Source organism: Staurois parvus, unplaced genomic scaffold (genome assembly GCF_062004578.1).
Source record: "Staurois parvus isolate SC_StPar_1 unplaced genomic scaffold, SC_StPar_1.0 ptg000453l, whole genome shotgun sequence".
Taxonomy (NCBI): domain Eukaryota; kingdom Metazoa; phylum Chordata; class Amphibia; order Anura; family Ranidae; genus Staurois; species Staurois parvus.
In genome coordinates, this window is record NW_028318249.1 from 1,487,079 (window position 1) to 1,506,905 (window position 19,827).

Below are 19,827 nucleotides of genomic sequence, written 5' to 3' on the forward strand. Positions count from 1 at the left end.
AGATAAGCCTGCGGAGGAATAAATCAGCATCATGCATGGACAGCGCTGTCCTTGAGGCTGTCTGCACATTGCAGCTGTGTTCAGGCATTACTGTCCCAGGATAGAAGCTCGTGATATACAGAGATCTATGTATAAAGGGATACTCCAGACACAGCTTAAAATCAAGAAACTCCATCCAATGTGGGATATCTGACAGGACACATACTGTCCCCTTTAATGCAACTTACTGATCCAGCACTGCTTCCTCCTCTACTGTCTGATAAGGCATAAACTGTCACCTAATATATACAATGAGGAACAGAAGTATTTGAACATCCTGCGATTTTGCAAGTTCTCCCACTTAGAAATCATGGAGGGGTCTGAAATTCACATTGTAGGTGCATTCCCACTCAGAGACAGAATTAAAAAAAAAAAATTAAGGAAATCACATTGTATGATTTTTAAAGAATTTATTTGTCTTGCACTGCTGAACATAAGTATTTGAACACCTAAGAAACAGCAAGAATTCTGGCTCTCAAAGACCTGTTACTGTGCCTTTAAAAAGTCCACCTCTACTCCACTCATTAATCTAACTTAGTAGCACCTGTCTGAGCTCTTTAAAGACACCTGTCCACCCCCACAGTCAGTCAGACGCCAACTACTACCATGGGCAAGACCAAAGAGCTGTCAAAAGACACCAGAGACAACATTTTGGACCTCCACAAGGCTGGAAAGGGCTACGGGGCAATTGCCAAGCAGCTTGGTGAAAATAGATCAACTGTTGGAGCAATTGTTAGAAAATGGAAGAGGCTAAAGAAGACTGTCAGTCTCCCTCGGACTGGGGCTCCATGCAAGATCTCACCTCGTGGGGTATCACTGATGATAAGAAAGGTGAGGAATCAGCCCAGAACTACAAGGGAGGAGCTGGTCAATGACATGAAGAGAGCTGGGACCACAGTTTCAAAGGTCACTATCGGTAGAACACGACGCCGTTATGGTTTCAAATCATGCATTGCACGGAAGGTTCCCCTGCTCAAGTCATCACATGTCCAGGCCCGTCTGAAGTTTGCCAATGACCATCTGGATGATCCAGAGAAGGCATGGGAGAAAGTTATGTGGTCAGATGAGACCAAAGTAGAACTTTTTGCTCTAAACTTCACTCGTCGTGTTTGGAGGAAAAAGAAGGATGAGTTGCATCCCAAGAACACCATCCCTACTGTGAAGCATGGGGGTGGTAACATCATGCTTTGGGGGTGCTTTTCTGCGAAGGGGACAGGGCGACTGTACTGTATTAAGGAGAGGATGAATGGGGCCATTTATTGTGAGATTTTGAGAAACAACCTCCTTGCCTCAGTCAGAGCATTGAAGATGGGTTATGGCTGGGCCTTCCAACATGACAACGACCCGAAGCACACAGCCAGGATAACCAAGGAGTGGCTCCGTAAGAAGCATATCAAGGTTCTAGAGTGGCTTAGCCAGTCTCCAGACCTAAATCCAATAGAACATCTTTGGAGGGAGCTGAAACTCCGTGTTGCTCAGCGACAGCCCCGAAACCTGACAGATCTAGAGGAGATCTGTGTGGAGGAGTGGGCCAAAATCCCTGTTGCAGTGCAAACCTGGTCAAGAACTACAGGAAACGTTTGACCTCTGTAATTGCAAACAAAGGCTTCTGTACCAAATACTAACACTGATTTTCTCAGGTGTTCAAATACTTATGTTCAGCAGTGCAAGACAAATAAATTCTTTACAAATCATACAATGTGATTTCCTGAATTTTTTTTTAAATTCTGTCTCTCAGAGTGGGAATGCACCTACAATGTGAATTTCAGACCCCTCCATGATTTCTAAGTGGGAGAACTTGCAAAATCGCAGGGTGTTCAAATACTTCTGTTCCTCACTGTAGATACTGATCCAATACTGCTTCCTCCTTCAATATCTAACAAGACACAAAGGGGTTTATTTACTAAAGCTGGAGAGTCCAAAATCAGACTCCCTTCTGCATAGAAACCAATCAGCTTCTAACCTCAGCTTGTTCAATGAAGCTTTGGCAATGAAACCTGGAAGCTGATTGGTTTCTATGCAGAAGTGAGTCTGATTTTGCACTCTCCAGCTTTAGTAAATAAACCCCAAACTGTCATCTAATATATAGATACTGATCCAGTACTGCTTCCTCCTCCAATATCTAACAAGACACAAACTGTCATCTAATATATAGATACTGATCCAGTACTGCTTCCTCCTCCAATATCTGACAAGACACAAACCGTCATCTAATATATACAGTGGGGCAAAAAAGTATTTAGTCAGCCACCAATTGTTCAAGTTCTCCCACTTAAAAAGATGAGAGAGGCCTGTAATTGGCATCATAGGTAGACCTCAACTATGAGAGACAAAATGAGAAAAAAAATCCAGACAATCACATTGGCTGGTTTGGAAAGAATTTATTTGCAAATTATGGTGGAAAATAAGTATTTGGTCACCTACAAACAAGCAAGATTTCTGGCTGTCACAGACCTGTACCTTCTTCTTTAAGAGGCTCCTCTGTCCTGCACTCATTACCTGTATCAATGGCACCTGTTTGAACTTGTTATCAGTATAAAAGACACCTGTCCACAACCTCAAACAGTCACACTCCAAACTCCACTATGGTGAAGATCAAAGAGCTGTCGAAGGACACCAAAAACAAAATTGTAGACCTGCACCAGGCTGGGATGACTGAATCTGCAATAGGCAAGCAGCTTGGTGTGAACAAATCAACTGTGGGAGCAATAATTAGAAAATGGAAGACATACAAGACCACTGATAATCTCCCTCGATCTGGGGCTCCACGCAAGATCTCACCCCGTGGGGTCAAAATGATCACAAGAACGGTGAGCAAAAATCCCAGGACCACACGGGGGGACCTAGTAAATGACCTGCAGAGAGCTGGGACCAACGTAACAAAGGCTACCATCAGTAACACACTACGCCGCCAGGGACTTAGATCCTGCAGTGCCAGACATGTCCCCCTGCTTAAGCCAGTACATGTTCAGGCCTGTCTGAAGTTTGCTAGAGAGCATTTGGATGATCCAGAAGAGGATTGGGAGAATGTCATATTGTCAGACGAAACCAAAATAGAACTGTTTGGTAGAAACACAACTCGTCGTGTTTGGAGGAGAGAGAATGCTGAGTTGCATCCAAAGAACATCATACCTACTGTGAAGCATGGGGGTGGCAACATCATGGTTTGGGACTGTTTCTCCGCAAAGGGACCAGGACGACTGATCCATGTACAGGACAGAATGAATGGGGCCATGTATCGTGAGATTTTGAGTGCAAACCTCCTTCCATCGGCAAGGGCATTGAAGATGAAACATGGCTGGGTCTTCCAACATGACAATGATCCCAAACATACCACCCGAGCAACGAAGGAGTGGCTTCGTAGGAAACATTTCAAGGTCCTGGAGTGGCCTAGCCAGTCTCCAGATCTCAACCCCATAGAAAACCTTTGGAGGGAGTAGAAAGTCCGTGTTGCCCAGCGACAGCCCCAAAACATCACTGCTCTAGAGGAGATCTGCATGGAGGAATGGGCCAACATACCAGCAACAGTGTGTGCCAACCTTGTGAAGACTTACAGGAAACGTTTGACCTCTGTCATTGCCAACAAAGGATATTTAACAAAGTATTGAGATGAACTTTTGATATTGACCAAATACTTATTTTCCACCATAATTTGCAAATAAATTCTTTCCAAATCAGCCAATGTGATTGTCTGGATTTTTTTTTCTCATTTTGTCTCTCATAGTTGAGGTCTACCTATGATGCCAATTACAGTCCTCTCTCATCTTTTTAAGTGGGAGAACGTGCATAATTGGTGGCTGACTAAATACTTTTTTGCCCCACTGTAGATACTGATCCAGTACTGCTTCCTCCTCCAATATCTGACAAGACACAAACCGTCATCTAATATATAAATACTGGTCCAGTACTGCTTCCTCCTCCAATATCTGACAAGACACTTGTCAGATACTTGTCAAAAGGATACTCCAGACCAGGGGCGGACTGACAACTCATGGGGCCCCCGGGCAATAGGGGATCATGGGGCCCCTGTGTCCTTGCCCAAACTCAAAAAAGTCTATGAAAAAGGTACCAGGGGCATCTTATGGGGCCCCCTACTGACCCCGGGCCCTCGGGCAGACCCTGCTCCAGACACAGCTGAAAATTGAGAAAATCCATCCAATGTGGGATATCTGACAGGACACATACAGTCCCCTATAATACAGCGTACTAATCCAGCACTGCTTCCTCCTCTACTGTCTGATAAGGCACAGACTGTCACATAATATATAGATACTGATCCAGCACTGATTCCTCCTCCAATATCTGACAAGACACACGCTGTCACCTAATATATAGATACTGAGCCAGTATTGCTTCCTCCTCCAATATCTGACAAGACACACACTGTCACGTAATATATAGATACTGAGCCAGTACTGCTTTCTTCCATCCAGTGTGGGATATCTGACAGGATATATACTGTCCCCTTTAATACAACATACTAATCCAGTACTGCTTTCTCCTCTACTATCTGATAAGGCACAGACTGTCACCTAATATATAGATACTGATCCAGTACTGCTTCCTGCTCCAGTATCTCTTTGTTTCCCGCTCCCTCAACCTCCTAGCGATCACGGAAACCTGGATCCAGGCCACTCTACCTCCCCTGCTGCACTCTCCTATGGAGGTCTCATCTGGACCCACTCACCCAGACCCAACGGTCGTAAAGGTGGTGGGGTTGGTCTGCTCCTGTCACCGCAGAGCACCTTCCGAGTCCTCCCAAACCCCCCTCTCTATCCTTCTCTTCCTTCGAAGCCCACCGCATCCGACTTTTCTCCCCAAACCCCCTCAGGATTGCTGTAATCTACCGGCCTCCTGGACCCGTATCCCGCTTCCTTGATGACTTTTCTGCCTGGCTACCCTTCTTTCTCTCCTCCGAGCTACCCACCATCATCCTTGGGGATTTCAACATCCCTGTCAACACCGACAACCCGGCCATATCACAATTCCTCCACCTATCCTCCTCCTTTGCACTCGCACAGTGCATACAATCCACCACCCACTCCGACGGGAACATCCTGGACCTTGTCTTCTCCCATCTCTGCGCTCCCCACAAACTCACTAACACCCCCTTCCCTCTCTCTGACCACAACCTTATTACCTTCTCTGTCTCCTCGTCCTCTAACGCCTACCCCTCCAAATGTCACACTAATTCCAGCTGTAACCTCCGCAACCTGAACTCCGCCCCTCTCCACTCCGCAGCTGATCAACTCCATGACAGCATCCTCCCCCTGACCTGGCCATGACTGCCTACAACAACTCGCTGTCAGCCGCCCTTGACTCGCTAGCGCCTTTAACCACACAAAACATCAGACCCCGACCGCTCCAGCTCTGGCAGACTGACCACATGAAAGCTCTCAAACGATGCAGTCGTGCGCTGGAGCGACTATCGCGCAAAACCAGATCCCAACTAGCCTTCACCCGCTATAAATCTGCCTTCCACACCTACACCTCATCCCTCCATGCTGCCAAACAAGCCTACTTCCTGACCCTCATCAAGACCCTCTCTTCCAATCCTCACCAGCTCTTCTCCACCTTTAACTCCCTACTATCTCCGCCCCCACCTCCACCCAGCACCTCACTCACCGCCCTTGAGATTGCCAATCATTTCAAAAACAAGATTGACACTATTCACAGGGACATCGCCACTGCTCAAACTTCCTCCCCACCCGTCCCCTCTCACACAGCAACCCCCTCATCACCCCTCTCCCTAGGCCTCACCACTGTTCAGACCTTCACCTCACCTAACATTCCTCACACTGAAGCCCCCTCAATACTCCACTCCTTCGACCTTACTACCATTGAGGAAGTCACCAAGTTCTTCTCTAATGCCCGCCTCACCACCTGCCCCCTCGACCCTATCCCCTCACAACTCCTACGACCTCCCTCCTCCTCCATCCTACGCTCCCTTACCCACATCTTTAATCTCTCCCCACCGGGAACTGCCTGAAATGAGGAAAAGAAGCCGTATGTAACTTCCAAGTCTCTTTAGTTGGAACTTTTGCAATTTTAAGGATTCTCTTTCCACCCACATATGAAAGCACCAGGCCAATCAACAAGCAACAGTGATGAGTGGAAGGGGAATGGGTTACATGCTCCTCCATACTTCGAAGTGCCAGATATTTTCCTGAATGGAGGGGTGGTATTACGTTCCTGGTTACAGGCCAAGATGATGAGAGGGCTTCCTATAAACCTCTGGTCTAAACACCCCTGGAGTGGAGCATAGAGAATAAGAGCACTCAGGCTGGCATGAGTGCCCAAAGTCCAGTTCATGAGAGCAGACTTGTAGAAGGTTTGATTGCGAGTATTCTTGCACTGGTTGATGAAGAGATCCCCAAGGAGAAGCAGGTTGGAAGGCAACTGCAAGGCTGCTGGAGCACATGGCAAGCTAGAAGTGTAGTCAGAGACAGGCAGGTTTTGACATTTGAGTAGACAGACAATAGGCAGCAGAGATAAGCTCTAGCCAAGGGCACACCAGAATTCAGCAGAGATAAGCCATTGTCAGGAACTAGCCAAAGTGACATTAGGAACCAACAGAGACAATCCGTAGTCAGTAACTGGCCAAGGTCACACCAGCAATCAGCAGAGACACACTGTAGTTGGGAACTAGATGAGGTCACACCTGCATTCAGCAGAGATAAGCCATAGTTAGGAACTAGCCGATAGCCGAGGTCACACCAGACATCAGCAGTGACAAGCAAGGGCAGACTGACCATTTGGAAACTCGGGCGCTGCCCTAGGGCCAGGGGTCAGTAGGGGGCTCCATGAGATGCCCCTGGTACCTTTTTCATAGGTTTTTTTGAGTTTGGGCAAGGACACAGGGGCCCCATGATCCCCTATTGCCCGGGGGCCCCATGAGTTGTCAGTCCGCCCCTGGTGACAAGTCTTATTAAGAAACTAGCCAAGGTCACACCTGGAATCAGCAGAGACACACTGTAGTTGGGAACTAGATGAGGTCACACCAGCATTCAGCAGAGATAAGCCATAGTCAGGAACTAGCAGATAGCCGAGGTCACACCAGAAATCAGCAGTGACAAGTCGTATTAAGAAACTAGCCAAGGTCACACCTGGAATCAGCAGAGACACACTGTAGTCAGGAACTAGATGAGGTCACACCAGTATTCAGCAGAGATATACCATAGTCTGGAACAAGCAGAGAGCTGAGGTCACACCAGAAATCAGCAGTGACAAGTCGTATTAAGAAACTAGCCAAGGTCACACCTGGAATCAACAATGGCAAGTCATATTGAGGAACTAACTGAGATCACACCAGGATTCAGAAGAGACAAGCCATAGGTACTAGCCAAGGGCACACCAAGAATCAAAAGAGACATGCCATATTCAGGAACTAGCCAAGGTCACACCAGTTATCAGCACTGACAACTGTAATAAGGAACTAGTCAAGGTCACTTGCTAGACACATGCCACAGTCAGGAACTAGCTGAGATCACAGCAGGAATCAGGAGAGACAAGCCATAGTCAAGAATTACCCAGGTCACACCAGGGATCAACTGACACAAGCCAAAGACAGAAACTAGTCAAGGTTGTACCAGGAATATGCAAAGACAAGTTGTAGTCAGGAACTAGCTGACGTCACACCAGGTATCAGCATTGACAAGACGTATTAAGAAACTAGCCAAGGTCACAACTGGAATCAACAATGACAAGTTGTATTAAGGAACTAACAGAAGTCACAACAGGAATAAAAAAAAAAAAGCCATAGGAACTACTGTATACTGGAGCAATGCAAACAGTCACAGCAAACCTGGTGGGAAGACATCCCAGCTGGGAACACTCATGATGTCCTAACAATGAGTAAAGAGCAGGTGTCACACATCTGTGTGGAGGGGAAGAGAGCGGCCTGGCTGTTTTGTACCCAAGCAGGAAGATGCTCAGAGAAGCTGTGAGCCCTATGTTTTCCCTCCTCGTCAGAAACTATTCCCTATACAAACATGTGGAAGAAGGTGCTCTGGTCAGATGAGACCAAAATTGAACTTTTTGGCCTAAAAGCAAAACGTTATATGTGGCAAAAAACTAATAATGCACATCACCCTGAACACACCATCCCTGGTGTGAAACGTGGTGGTAGCATCATGTTGTGGGGATGCTTTTCTTCAGCAGGAACAGGGGAGTTGGTCAGAGTTGATGGGAAGATGGATGGAGCCAAATACAGGGAAATCTTAGAAGAAAACCTGTTAGAGTCTGCAAAAGACTTGAGATTGGGGTGGAGGTTCACCTTCCAGCAGGATAACGACCCAAAACATACAGCCAGAGCTACAATGGAATGGTTTAGATCAAAGCATATTAATGTGTTAGAATAGCCCAGTCCAGACCTAAATCAAATTGAGAATCTGTGGCAAAACTTGAAAATTGCTGTTCACAGACGTTCTCCATCCAATCTGACAGTGCATAAGCTACAGTATTTTGCAAAGACGAATGGGTAGAAATGTCCCTCTCTAGATGTGCAAAGCTGGTAGAGACATCCCCAAAAAGACTTGCAGCTGGAATTACAGCAAAAGGAGGTCCTACAAAGTATTGACTCCGGGGGGTTGAATACAAATGCTCGCCTCACTTTTCACATATTTAGTTGAAACAAATTTTGAAAACCATTTCTCATTTTCCTTCCACTTCACAATTATGTGCCACTTTGTGTTGGTCTATCACAGGGGTAGGCAACCTGTGGCTCTCCAGCTGTTGCAGGACTACAAGTTCCATCATGCCTCTGCAAGTCATAGCTGTAACTAGAGATGAGCGAAGAAATGAAAAATTCGATTCGACTGATTCGGCGAATTCGTGGACAATATTCGATTCGAGTCGAATAAATTCGCTGTGAATTTAACTTAAAAAAGGGTGTTTCTAGGCTTCAGAGAGACTTAATATTAGTGCAGAACACTGTACCTTTAATTTAAATGCCCTTGGAGTCTGCTGGGGAAGAGAAATAATACTGTCTGTCAGTATGACATGCAGATGAGTGCCGTCGATCTTAGAATCACTGCACACTTCACTCCTTTGGCCAGTCACGGGGCCAAAACCAGTGTTTGGAGCCACAGTGTGGCGGTGGAGGCAGCAGCAATGGGAGGCCATACAGCAACCTATGACAAAATGGAAACCAGCAGGAGCGTGAGGAGACCTGAAAGTGGCACATGGCAGAGTGGGAGCAATGGGAGGCGGTACAGGGACCCAGGTCACACTGTGGGCCCAGCAGCAGCGTGACCAGGCGGTACGGGGGCCCATGGCCGATATGGGGCTTGGTGGCACCTATGGAAGGCCTGTAATCTGCCAGCAACCTATGACAAAATGGACAACCGCAGGAGTGTGAGGAGATTTCAAAGTGGCACATGGCAGAGTGGAAGCAATGTGAGGCCGTACAGGGACCCAGGTCACACTGTGGGACCAGCATCAGCGTGAACAGGCGGTACGGGGGCCCATGGCCGATTTGACCTCATTCATCCCATAGTCCTGCCGACTCACGAATAGCGTGGCCTCCTCAAAGGGCCTGAGCAAGCGCAGGTGTCACACATGAGCTGACAATGGCTGACATCTAAGTTACACAGGGAGTACCTTTATCCGCTTTTAACATCAGGAAATCTGTGATGGCCTTTAGCTGTTCGTAAAGGCGGTCTAACATATGTAGGGTTGAATTACACCTTGTTGCAACGTCACAGCATGAGGAGTCGGTACGGGGGCCCATGGCAGATTACATGTCTGGCAGCAGCAATGGGAGGCCCGTAATCTGCCAGCACCCTATGTCAAAAAATTTAACACACCAGCAGTGTGAAGAGACCTGAAAGTGGCACATGGCAGCAGAGTGTGGCGATGGAGACAGCAGCAATGGGAGGCCGTACAGGGACCCATGAGAGACTCTGGACTTGGCAGCAGCATGAGGAGGCGGTATATAGGGGCCCATGGCAGATTAGGGGCCTGGCAGCAGCTATGTGAGGCCCGTAATCTGCCTGCACCCTATGTCAAAAAATTAAACACACCAGCAGTGTGAAGAGACCTGAAAGTGGCACATGGCAGAGTGTGGCGATGGAGACAGCAGCAATGGGAGGCCGTACAGGGACCCATGAGAGACTCTAGACTTGGCAGCAGCATGAGGAGGCGGTATATAGGGGCCCATGGCAGATTAGGGGCCTGGCAGCAGCTATGTGAGGCCCGTAATCTGCCTGCACCCTATGTCAAAAAATTTAACACACCAGCAGTGTGAAGAGACCTGAAAGTGGCACATGGCAGCAGAGTGTGGCGATGGAGACAGCAGCAATGGGAGGCCGTACAGGGACCCATGAGAGACTCTGGACTTGGCAGCAGCATGAGGAGGCGGTATATAGGGGCCCATGGCAGATTAGGGGCCTGGCAGCAGCTATGTGAGGCCCGTAATCTGCCTGCACCCTATGTCAAAAAATTTAACACACCAGCAGTGTGAAGAGACCTGAAAGTGGCACATGGCAGCAGAGTGTGGCGATGGAGACAGCAGCAATGGGAGGCCGTACAGGGACCCATGAGAGACTCTGGACTTGGCAGCAGCATGAGGAGGCGGTATATAGGGGCCCATGGCAGATTAGGGGCCTGGCAGCAGCTATGTGAGGCCCGTAATCTGCCTGCACCCTATGTCAAAAAATTTAACACACCAGCAGTGTGAAGAGACCTGAAAGTGGCACATGGCAGCAGAGTGTGGCGATGGAGACAGCAGCAATGGGAGGCCGTACAGGGACCCATGAGAGACTCTGGACTTGGCAGCAGCATGAGGAGGCGGTATATAGGGGCCCATGGCAGATTAGGGGCCTGGCAGCAGCTATGTGAGGCCCGTAATCTGCCTGCACCCTATGTCAAAAAATTAAACACACCAGCAGTGTGAAGAGACCTGAAAGTGGCACATGGCAGAGTGTGGCGATGGAGACAGCAGCAATGGGAGGCCGTACAGGGACCCATGAGAGACTCTAGACTTGGCAGCAGCATGAGGAGGCGGTATATAGGGGCCCATGGCAGATTAGGGGCCTGGCAGCAGCTATGTGAGGCCCGTAATCTGCCTGCACCCTATGTCAAAAAATTTAACACACCAGCAGTGTGAAGAGACCTGAAAGTGGCACATGGCAGCAGAGTGTGGCGATGGAGACAGCAGCAATGGGAGGCCGTACAGGGACCCATGAGAGACTCTGGACTTGGCAGCAGCATGAGGAGGCGGTATATAGGGGCCCATGGCAGATTAGGGGCCTGGCAGCAGCTATGTGAGGCCCGTAATCTGCCTGCACCCTATGTCAAAAAATTTAACACACCAGCAGTGTGAAGAGACCTGAAAGTGGCACATGGCAGCAGAGTGTGGCGATGGAGACAGCAGCAATGGGAGGCCGTACAGGGACCCATGAGAGACTCTGGACTTGGCAGCAGCATGAGGAGGCGGTATATAGGGGCCCATGGCAGATTAGGGGCCTGGCAGCAGCTATGTGAGGCCCGTAATCTGCCTGCACCCTATGTCAAAAAATTTAACACACCAGCAGTGTGAAGAGACCTGAAAGTGGCACATGGCAGAGTGTGGCGATGGAGACAGCAGCAATGGGAGGCCGTACAGGGACCCATGACAGACTCTAGACTTGGCAGCAGCATGAGGAGGCGGTATATAGGGGCCCATGGCAGATTAGGGGCCTGGCAGCAGCTATGTGAGGCCCGTAATCTGCCTGCACCCTATGTCAAAAAATTAAACACACCAGCAGTGTGAAGAGACCTGAAAGTGGCACATGGCAGCAGAGTGTGGCGATGGAGACAGCAGCAATGGGAGGCCGTACAGGGACCCATGACAGACTCTAGACTTGGCAGCAGCATGAGGAGGCGGTATATAGGGGCCCATGGCAGATTAGGGGCCTGGCAGCAGCTATGTGAGGCCCGTAATCTGCCTGCACCCTATGTCAAAAAATTTAACACACCAGCAGTGTGAAGAGACCTGAAAGTGGCACATGGCAGCAGAGTGTGGCGATGGAGACAGCAGCAATGGGAGGCCGTACAGGGACCCATGAGAGACTCTGGACTTGGCAGCAGCATGAGGAGGCAGTATATAGGGGCCCATGGCAGATTAGGGGCCTGGCAGCAGCTATGTGAGGCCCGTAATCTGCCTGCACCCTATGTCAAAAAATTAAACACACCAGCAGTGTGAAGAGACCTGAAAGTGGCACATGGCAGAGTGTGGCGATGGAGACAGCAGCAATGGGAGGCCGTACAGGGACCCATGACAGACTCTAGACTTGGCAGCAGCATGAGGAGGCGGTATATAGGGGCCCATGGCAGATTAGGGGCCTGGCAGCAGCTATGTGAGGCCCGTAATCTGCCTGCACCCTATGTCAAAAAATTTAACACACCAGCAGTGTGAAGAGACCTGAAAGTGGCACATGGCAGCAGAGTGTGGCGATGGAGACAGCAGCAATGGGAGGCCGTACAGGGACCCATGAGAGACTCTGGACTTGGCAGCAGCATGAGGAGGCGGTATATAGGGGCCCATGGCAGATTAGGGGCCTGGCAGCAGCTATGTGAGGCCCGTAATCTGCCTGCACCCTATGTCAAAAAATTTAACACACCAGCAGTGTGAAGAGACCTGAAAGTGGCACATGGCAGCAGAGTGTGGCGATGGAGACAGCAGCAATGGGAGGCCGTACAGGGACCCATGAGAGACTCTGGACTTGGCAGCAGCATGAGGAGGCGGTATATAGGGGCCCATGGCAGATTAGGGGCCTGGCAGCAGCTATGTGAGGCCCGTAATCTGCCTGCACCCTATGTCAAAAAATTAAACACACCAGCAGTGTGAAGAGACCTGAAAGTGGCACATGGCAGCAGAGTGTGGCGATGGAGACAGCAGCAATGGGAGGCCGTACAGGGACCCATGAGAGACTCTGGACTTGGCAGCAGCATGAGGAGGCGGTATATAGGGGCCCATGGCAGATTAGGGGCCTGGCAGCAGCTATGTGAGGCCCGTAATCTGCCTGCACCCTATGTCAAAAAATTAAACACACCAGCAGTGTGAAGAGACCTGAAAGTGGCACATGGCAGAGTGTGGCGATGGAGACAGCAGCAATGGGAGGCCGTACAGGGACCCATGACAGACTCTAGACTTGGCAGCAGCATGAGGAGGCGGTATATAGGGGCCCATGGCAGATTAGGGGCCTGGCAGCAGCTATGTGAGGCCCGTAATCTGCCTGCACCCTATGTCAAAAAATTTAACACACCAGCAGTGTGAAGAGACCTGAAAGTGGCACATGGCAGCAGAGTGTGGCGATGGAGACAGCAGCAATGGGAGGCCGTACAGGGACCCATGACAGACTCTAGACTTGGCAGCAGCATGAGGAGGCGGTATATAGGGGCCCATGGCAGATTAGGGGCCTGGCAGCAGCTATGTGAGGCCCGTAATCTGCCTGCACCCTATGTCAAAAAATTAAACACACCAGCAGTGTGAAGAGACCTGAAAGTGGCACATGGCAGAGTGTGGCGATGGAGACAGCAGCAATGGGAGGCCGTACAGGGACCCATGACAGACTCTAGACTTGGCAGCAGCATGAGGAGGCGGTATATAGGGGCCCATGGCAGATTAGGGGCCTGGCAGCAGCTATGTGAGGCCCGTAATCTGCCTGCACCCTATGTCAAAAAATTAAACACACCAGCAGTGTGAAGAGACCTGAAAGTGGCACATGGCAGCAGAGTGTGGCGATGGAGACAGCAGCAATGGGAGGCCGTACAGGGACCCATGACAGACTCTAGACTTGGCAGCAGCATGAGGAGGCGGTATATAGGGGCCCATGGCAGATTAGGGGCCTGGCAGCAGCTATGTGAGGCCCGTAATCTGCCTGCACCCTATGTCAAAAAATTTAACACACCAGCAGTGTGAAGAGACCTGAAAGTGGCACATGGCAGCAGAGTGTGGCGATGGAGACAGCAGCAATGGGAGGCCGTACAGGGACCCATGAGAGACTCTGGACTTGGCAGCAGCATGAGGAGGCGGTATATAGGGGCCCATGGCAGATTAGGGGCCTGGCAGCAGCTATGTGAGGCCCGTAATCTGCCTGCACCCTATGTCAAAAAATTTAACACACCAGCAGTGTGAAGAGACCTGAAAGTGGCACATGGCAGCAGAGTGTGGCGATGGAGACAGCAGCAATGGGAGGCCGTACAGGGACCCATGAGAGACTCTGGACTTGGCAGCAGCATGAGGAGGCGGTATATAGGGGCCCATGGCAGATTAGGGGCCTGGCAGCAGCTATGTGAGGCCCGTAATCTGCCTGCACCCTATGTCAAAAAATTAAACACACCAGCAGTGTGAAGAGACCTGAAAGTGGCACATGGCAGCAGAGTGTGGCGATGGAGACAGCAGCAATGGGAGGCCGTACAGGGACCCATGACAGACTCTAGACTTGGCAGCAGCATGAGGAGGCGGTATATAGGGGCCCATGGCAGATTAGGGGCCTGGCAGCAGCTATGTGAGGCCCGTAATCTGCCTGCACCCTATGTCAAAAAATTAAACACACCAGCAGTGTGAAGAGACCTGAAAGTGGCACATGGCAGAGTGTGGCGATGGAGACAGCAGCAATGGGAGGCCGTACAGGGACCCATGACAGACTCTAGACTTGGCAGCAGCATGAGGAGGCGGTATATAGGGGCCCATGGCAGATTAGGGGCCTGGCAGCAGCTATGTGAGGCCCGTAATCTGCCTGCACCCTATGTCAAAAAATTTAACACACCAGCAGTGTGAAGAGACCTGAAAGTGGCACATGGCAGCAGAGTGTGGCGATGGAGACAGCAGCAATGGGAGGCCGTACAGGGACCCATGACAGACTCTAGACTTGGCAGCAGCATGAGGAGGCGGTATATAGGGGCCCATGGCAGATTAGGGGCCTGGCAGCAGCTATGTGAGGCCCGTAATCTGCCTGCACCCTATGTCAAAAAATTAAACACACCAGCAGTGTGAAGAGACCTGAAAGTGGCACATGGCAGAGTGTGGCGATGGAGACAGCAGCAATGGGAGGCCGTACAGGGACCCATGACAGACTCTAGACTTGGCAGCAGCATGAGGAGGCGGTATATAGGGGCCCATGGCAGATTAGGGGCCTGGCAGCAGCTATGTGAGGCCCGTAATCTGCCTGCACCCTATGTCAAAAAATTAAACACACCAGCAGTGTGAAGAGACCTGAAAGTGGCACATGGCAGCAGAGTGTGGCGATGGAGACAGCAGCAATGGGAGGCCGTACAGGGACCCATGACAGACTCTAGACTTGGCAGCAGCATGAGGAGGCGGTATATAGGGGCCCATGGCAGATTAGGGGCCTGGCAGCAGCTATGTGAGGCCCGTAATCTGCCTGCACCCTATGTCAAAAAATTTAACACACCAGCAGTGTGAAGAGACCTGAAAGTGGCACATGGCAGCAGAGTGTGGCGATGGAGACAGCAGCAATGGGAGGCCGTACAGGGACCCATGAGAGACTCTGGACTTGGCAGCAGCATGAGGAGGCGGTATATAGGGGCCCATGGCAGATTAGGGGCCTGGCAGCAGCTATGTGAGGCCCGTAATCTGCCTGCACCCTATGTCAAAAAATTTAACACACCAGCAGTGTGAAGAGACCTGAAAGTGGCACATGGCAGCAGAGTGTGGCGATGGAGACAGCAGCAATGGGAGGCCGTACAGGGACCCATGAGAGACTCTGGACTTGGCAGCAGCATGAGGAGGCGGTATATAGGGGCCCATGGCAGATTAGGGGCCTGGCAGCAGCTATGTGAGGCCCGTAATCTGCCTGCACCCTATGTCAAAAAATTAAACACACCAGCAGTGTGAAGAGACCTGAAAGTGGCACATGGCAGAGTGTGGCGATGGAGACAGCAGCAATGGGAGGCCGTACAGGGACCCATGACAGACTCTAGACTTGGCAGCAGCATGAGGAGGCGGTATATAGGGGCCCATGGCAGATTAGGGGCCTGGCAGCAGCTATGTGAGGCCCGTAATCTGCCTGCACCCTATGTCAAAAAATTAAACACACCAGCAGTGTGAAGAGACCTGAAAGTGGCACATGGCAGAGTGTGGCGATGGAGACAGCAGCAATGGGAGGCCGTACAGGGACCCATGAGAGACTCTAGACTTGGCAGCAGCATGAGGAGGCGGTATATAGGGGCCCATGGCAGATTAGGGGCCTGGCAGCAGCTATGTGAGGCCCGTAATCTGCCTGCACCCTATGTCAAAAAATTAAACACACCAGCAGTGTGAAGAGACCTGAAAGTGGCACATGGCAGAGTGTGGCGATGGAGACAGCAGCAATGGGAGGCCGTACAGGGACCCATGACAGACTCTAGACTTGGCAGCAGCATGAGGAGGCGGTATATAGGGGCCCATGGCAGATTAGGGGCCTGGCAGCAGCTATGTGAGGCCCGTAATCTGCCTGCACCCTATGTCAAAAAATTTAACACACCAGCAGTGTGAAGAGACCTGAAAGTGGCACATGGCAGCAGAGTGTGGCGATGGAGACAGCAGCAATGGGAGGCCGTACAGGGACCCATGACAGACTCTAGACTTGGCAGCAGCATGAGGAGGCGGTATATAGGGGCCCATGGCAGATTAGGGGCCTGGCAGCAGCTATGTGAGGCCCGTAATCTGCCTGCACCCTATGTCAAAAAATTAAACACACCAGCAGTGTGAAGAGACCTGAAAGTGGCACATGGCAGCAGAGTGTGGCGATGGAGACAGCAGCAATGGGAGGCCGTACAGGGACCCATGACAGACTCTAGACTTGGCAGCAGCATGAGGAGGCGGTATATAGGGGCCCATGGCAGATTAGGGGCCTGGCAGCAGCTATGTGAGGCCCGTAATCTGCCTGCACCCTATGTCAAAAAATTAAACACACCAGCAGTGTGAAGAGACCTGAAAGTGGCACATGGCAGCAGAGTGTGGCGATGGAGACAGCAGCAATGGGAGGCCGTACAGGGACCCATGAGAGACTCTGGACCTAGCAGCAGCATGAGGAGGCGGTATATAGGGGCCTATGGCAGATTAGGGGCCTGGCAGCAGCTATAGGAGGCCCGTAATCTGCCAGCACCCTATGTCAAAAAATTAAACACACCAGCAGTGTGAGGAGACCTGAAAGTGGCACATGTTTGAGGCATGATTCATGGCGGATTTAGTCAGTTGTGTCAGGAACTGGTGGTTTGAAATCCAGACTAATCCACGCCTGATTCATTTTCACAAACGTGAGTCTCTCCACACTTTGGGTGGACAGTCGTGTCCTCCGCGGAGTTACAATACCTCCTGCCGCACTAAACACGCGCTCCGATGCCACGCTACTGGCCGGGCATGACAGCCTTTCAAGGGCAAATTCAGCTAGTTGGGGCCAAAGGTCAAGTTTCGTTGCCCAGTAGTCAAGGGGATTGTCTACCTCGGTTGGCAGGGTGCTGTCCAAGTAGGCCCAAGCCTGTTGTTTGAGCTCCTGCTCCAGGTCCACCTGATGCTGCTGCTGCTGCTGCGGCTGGTTAGTAGTTTCCTCACTGCGCTGGTGAAGAAAGCTACTCATCATCGACTGCAGACTGAGGCAGCCACTGCTGGTGGAGCTGCCACTGCTCCTACCACCCCACCCCTCCCCTGCTGCCATGCCAGCGGAACGCGAGCGCACAGGGCCCACAGTGTCTGAGGATGGACGTTGGCGCACAAAGGCAGAGACCAACTGACTACATAGGTGGTTTTTATAGTACGTAATTTTGGCCTCCCTCTCAGCAGGTGTGAAAAAGGCCACCATTTTGGACCGGTAGCGAGGGTCCAACAAGGTGGACAGCCAAAAGTCATCCCTCTGTCTGATGGTTATTATTCGGCTGTCGCTACGCAAGCAACCGAGCATGCTATGGGCCATTTGTGCCAAGGAATGCGAGGGACTCCCTGCCTCCATCTCCACAGCATACTGCCACGGTGCGTCTGGGTCCTCTGTCTCCTCCTCCTCCTCCTCTACCAGATGCTCCTGCTCCTCCACTCCTGTCCGCTGAGTGGAAAAACCACCCATTTCACTCAATAATTCCTGAGCACAAATGTCCTCCTCTACCTCCTCCTCTTCTTCCTGTCCTGCCCCCACAGGGGTCATGTGGCGTTGAGATCTGTGCGCCACGTCTACCGCACCCTGACCAGCCATTGTTAACAGCATTTGTTCCAGGACGTGCAACAGAGGAATGACGTCGTTCATCCCATAGTCCTGCCGACTCACGAATAGCGTGGCCTCCTCAAAGGGCCTGAGCAAGCGGCAGGTGTCACGCATGAGCTGCCAATGGCTGACATCTAAGTTACACAGGGGAGTACCTTTATCCGCTTGTAACATCAGGAAATCGGTGATGGCCTTTCGCTGCTCGTAAAGGCGGTCTAACATGTGTAGGGTTGAATTCCACCTTGTTGCAACGTCGCAGATCAGGCGATGCTGTGGAATTCCGTTCTGCCGCTGCAGCTCAATGAGGGTGTTCTTTGCGGTGTAGGAATGGCTGAAATGCATGCACAGTTTACGTGACATTTTAAGGATGTCTTGCAGTGGGATGGTGGATTTTAGGAACCGCTTGACAACCAGATTGAACACGTGAGCCATGCATGGCGCATGGCACAACCTTCCTTGACGCAGAGCAGACACCATGTTCTTTCCGTTGTCAGTCAACATGGTTCCGATTTTTAGTTTGCGCGGAGACAGCCATCTGTCGATTTCTCTGTTCATTACACTCAGCAGTTCCTCCCCTGTGTGACTACGTTCGCCAAGGCATACCAGGTGCAGCACAGCGTGACACCGTTGCGCCCTGCACATGTGATATGCCGGTCGGGTAATGGGACTTGGCACGGGGGTGGCGGCTGAGGACACGGCGGAAAAAGAGGTGGTAGAGGCGGACATGCTTGCTGGACCAAGGACGTGCAAACGTGGAGGCAAAAGCGTCGTGACCTGTCCAAGTTGCTGGTGCGGCTGTGCCGGCACCACGTTCACCCAGTGGGCCGTAAATGACATGTACTGTCCCTGACCGTAGTTACAGCTCCACACGTCGGCGCTGCCGTGCACTTTGGCAGAGACCGACATGCTCAAAGACTGGCCCACCATCTCTTCTACATGTGAATGCAGGGCTGGCACTGCCTTTTGGGCAAAGAAATGACGGCTTGGCACTCTCCACCGCGGCGCGGCACAAGCCATCATTTCTCGGAAAGGTGCTGAGTCCACCAGTTGGAAAGGGAGGGACTGCAGCACCAGCAACTTGGACAGGAGGACGTTCAGCTTTTGCACCGTCGGGTGCGTGCTCGCAAACTGTTGTCTCTTGGATACGGATTCCAAGAAAGACTGTTGACGGAATCCGAGAAGAGGAGTAGCAGGAGAAGGAGCATCTGAACGAGCGGAAGATGCCAATGAGCGACAACTCCCCTCAGCAGAGGTGTTGGAGCCTTGACTGGCTGATAGAGGGCGATTGACGACGTCGGGTGACGGAGCAAGTAACGGAGCGGGTGATGGAGCGGGGGCTGGGGCAGGCAGAACCGCCGTATGTTTATCACGGTTTTCCCAGGCCACCGAATGGTGACGCTGCATATGCTGACGCAACGCTGTAGTCCCAACATGGGCCCCCTGGCCACGCTTGCATTTCTGGCCACATAGTCGACATACGGCTACGTTTACTTCCTCGGGCGGCTTGAGGAAAAATTGCCACACCACCGAGTAGGAAACTTTGCCCCCGCTACTCTTCACTGGCTGACTGCTACTTCCTCCGTGCGCACCGGCACCACTACTGGCCGTG